Below are 3,577 nucleotides of genomic sequence, written 5' to 3'. Positions count from 1 at the left end.
TCCCAACAGGAGATTGCAAAGGAGATGGAGGTAGGAGAAGACGCGATGTGCTCTCTGAAGGGATCTCTCTTGCTTCCACAGTTCTTTGGCCTCCTTGAAGAGAATTACCCAGAGACCCTGAAGTTCATGCTCATTGTGACAGGTGTGTGACAAATGACTTCACTTGTGCCTCTGTTTCCTCCTCTGTACGCTGAGGATGATAACACTGTCTTTGTCCCAGGATTGTTGAGAGGCAGGCTGGTTTCTTGGCTGTATGCAGATCACTTAGAATGCCTGGTATAGAGCAAGTTCTCAATAAATGGTAACTTCTAGGGTTGGCCTTACTGCAAGAGAAGGCAACTCCAGTCCCAGCTCTCCCAGGGATCCTCCCTTATTTCTCCTATCCATGTTGATCTCTCCCTCCCCAGACTGCCTCTGGCACTGGCAACTGGTGCCGCCTTTCTGTTTGCTGCCTTTTAGGGATCTCCAGCTGTTTTATTTGTGCTCATCCTGCTTTACTGGCTGAGTTTTCTGCTCCTTGAAGGCAGGGGCTGTGATTCTCCACTTTTGTTGTAGCCCTCACAGGCCTGGGTCCATGGTGGATGCTGCATAGGTATTTGGGTGATTGCTGTTTGGGTTGGTGGGTAGATGAAAGGATGGATGGATGTTTGGTGATTGGCTGGTTGGTTGATCTGTTGGTTGCTTGATTGGTTGTTCAGTTGACTGGCCAGTTGGTTGCTTGGCTAGTTGACTGACTGGTGGTTGGTTGGAGAATTGGCTGGCTGCTTGGTTGGCTAGTTCTTAGCTTGGTTGACTGATTGAGTAGCTGGTTGGCATTTTGATTGGTAGGTTGTTTTGATGGCTGGTTGGCAGGTTGGTTCACTGGTTGCCTGGTTTGTTGTTTGGCTGAATCTTAGATGGTTATTTGGACGGTGGCTGGCTGGTTATTTGGATAGTCGGCTGTCTAGTTATTTGGATGACTGGCTAGCTGGTTATTTGGATGGTTGGCTGACTGGTTATTTGGATGACTGGCTGGCTAGAGAACATAGTTAGTTGAGTGGTTATCTGGCTGTTCCATCGGCTGATTGCTTTGCTGTTTGACTGATTTGTTAGGTGGCTGATTATGTAGTAGGTTGGCTTGTTTATTGGTTGACTGAATAGGTGGCTGATTAGCAGTTTGAATGTTTGGCTGGTTTGTTGACTGAATGGGTGGTTGATTATTGCATTGCGTGATTGGTTAGTTGGCTGTTTGTTGGCTGGCTGACTGGTTGGTTGGATGGTTCACTCAGTGCAGGACAGACACTGGAACTGACCAGGGTTAGTCATGACTCCTCTGTATCATTGGCTATAACCGTTGTGGAGGGAGTTGCTCAATGTAATTCTTTTCTTCCCATTATCCTTACTTCTATTTCTCCAGCTACCAAACTGTTCCCTGTGGGCTACAACCTCATGAAGCCATTCCTTAGTGAGGACACTCGCAGGAAAATTATTGTGTTGGGAAGTAAGTAACACAACTCAATTTCAGCTCAATTTCCTGACCTCTCTACATGACCTTTGGAGTGAGGTTGTCCCATTACCCCATCTAGAACTCCACACATTAGGTTGGGTGCAGTGGCTCACATCTATAATCCCAGCACTTTGGGAGACTGAGGTGGGAGGATTGCTTGAGATCAGGAGGTTGAGACCAGCCACAGCAACATAGCAAGACCCCATCTCTACAAAAAATTAAAAAATTCGCTGGGTGTGGTGGTGCGCACCTGTAATTCCAGCTACTGGGGAGGCTGAGGTGGGAGGATCACTTGAGCCCAGGAGTTTGAAGCTGCAGTGAGTCTTGTTCACACCACTGCACTCCAGCCTGGGCAACAGAGTGAGATCCTATCTCAAAACAACAGACTCTACACATCACCTAGTCAGAGGCTCCTTCTTCCCAACAGTGAAGGGGGTTTTACCCTAAAGAGTCTGCTACCTTTGCTCTTTTCCCTGCTATACCCCTTTGGTGGACAAGGCCTCCACACCTACCGCCTCATTGGTTTCAGTTTGGTTGCTAGTCAATTTCTGGTATATAAGTCTCGGTTTCTTTTCAACATTCATAAGCTTAGTGCTCCTAAAGGCAACCTCGGCTGAAGAGGATGAGGCAGACGAGCAGAAAGAGTAGTCACAATGCAGAGAAAGGAGGTCCAACAAGAAAGGACTGGATAAATAAATAATGGTGCATGCATTTGATGAATTCTGGAGCAATCATGAAAAATAATGCTATATGTAAATATTTAATGCCATGGAAATGTCATTAAGTTTTTAAAAGTAGATTATAAACTTATCTTCATAAGCATAAACTAAAATAAGATTAAACTAAAAATATTTTATTTTTATGAAAACAAATATATGTACAATAAATATTTATTTCTAGAAGAGAAAACAAAATATTTGTTGATAGTGAGAAATCATGTGGTTTTTAATTTTATTACCTGTATTGTCTATGATTTCTAAACTGTATAATAATATGTATTAATTTTATAAATAGGGAAATAGCTGTGTTTACAAGTGAAAGAGCTGTGTTTACAAGGCTGAGGGAAAGAGAGAAAAGGGAAATAGTTCTTAAACCCAAACCAACAACCCTGGCTTGGAGGAAAACTTCTCCCAAGCAGGATAGTCAGATCACAGAATTAGGAGAACTGAAGATCCAGGGGTGAGGGGGAGCTTATAAATCCTTACTTTCTCTTTCTTCCTGGTACCCGAGCCTCTGCCTCTACCCAATTCCACTGGGATGGGGAACTTGATAGACTATGAGGGCCTGGTTTGAAGGATCCAGGCTCATGTCTTCTAAGCCTTCCAAAGCCTAGAGCAGTGTGGGTTACCAGCACAGTCCAGGCCTTAAGTCCACAGCCTCTGCCCCATGCGACTCTGCTCATTTGGCCCTGGTGTGTGGGACATTGTGGTCTTCCCCTTAATCCCACTGTAGAGAAGGAATCTCCCATGGCTAAAGTGAGGCAGTTGGGGGACTGGGTAGCCTGGATTAGCCACAAGGCTGGCGCATGGTAACAGCCATGACCCAGAACTCTTAGAGCTTTGCATAGGGTATGAAGAACAGTAATAAACATGGTCATGGTGATTAGGCAGAGGGAGGTGAGGAGGGTCCCTCCAAAGGTCCAAGGCTGTCCATGCCCCACTGGGAGGTCTGACTTGGGCACACCACTTACTCACAGAGCGATCCCATAAGGCTGTTGACGTCATTGAGCTCTAAAGTCTCCCTGAGGCAATTAGATAACTCTTAGCTTCACTGCTCATGACAGGAAGATCTTCAAGAATGTGCTGTTGGCTGAGCGTGGTGGCTCATGCCTGTAATCCCAGCACTTTGGGAGGCCGAGGCGGGTGGATCACAAGGTCAGGAGTTCAAGACCAGCCTGGCCAAGATGGTGAAACCCCGTCTCTACTAAAAATATAAAAATTAGTCAGGCGTGGTAGTGGGCACCTGTAATCCCAGTTACTCAGGAGGCTGAGGTAGAGAATTGCTTCAACCTGTGACGCGGAGGTTGTAGTGAGCTGAGATCGCACTACTGCATTCCAGCCTGGGTGACAGAGGAAGACTCTGTCTCAAAAA

General features: G+C 45.9%; 1 pseudogene; it reads left to right on the top strand.

Moving 5' to 3' along the window:
- LOC105522999 overlaps positions 1 to 3,577 on the top strand; it is an 11,899-nt pseudogene that overhangs the window by 5,549 nt on the left and 2,773 nt on the right.

Source organism: Colobus angolensis, unplaced genomic scaffold (assembly GCF_000951035.1).
Source record: "Colobus angolensis palliatus isolate OR3802 unplaced genomic scaffold, Cang.pa_1.0 Scaffold448, whole genome shotgun sequence".
Lineage (NCBI taxonomy): Eukaryota > Metazoa > Chordata > Mammalia > Primates > Cercopithecidae > Colobus > Colobus angolensis.
This window is presented reverse-complemented; position numbering and strand designations above follow the sequence as displayed.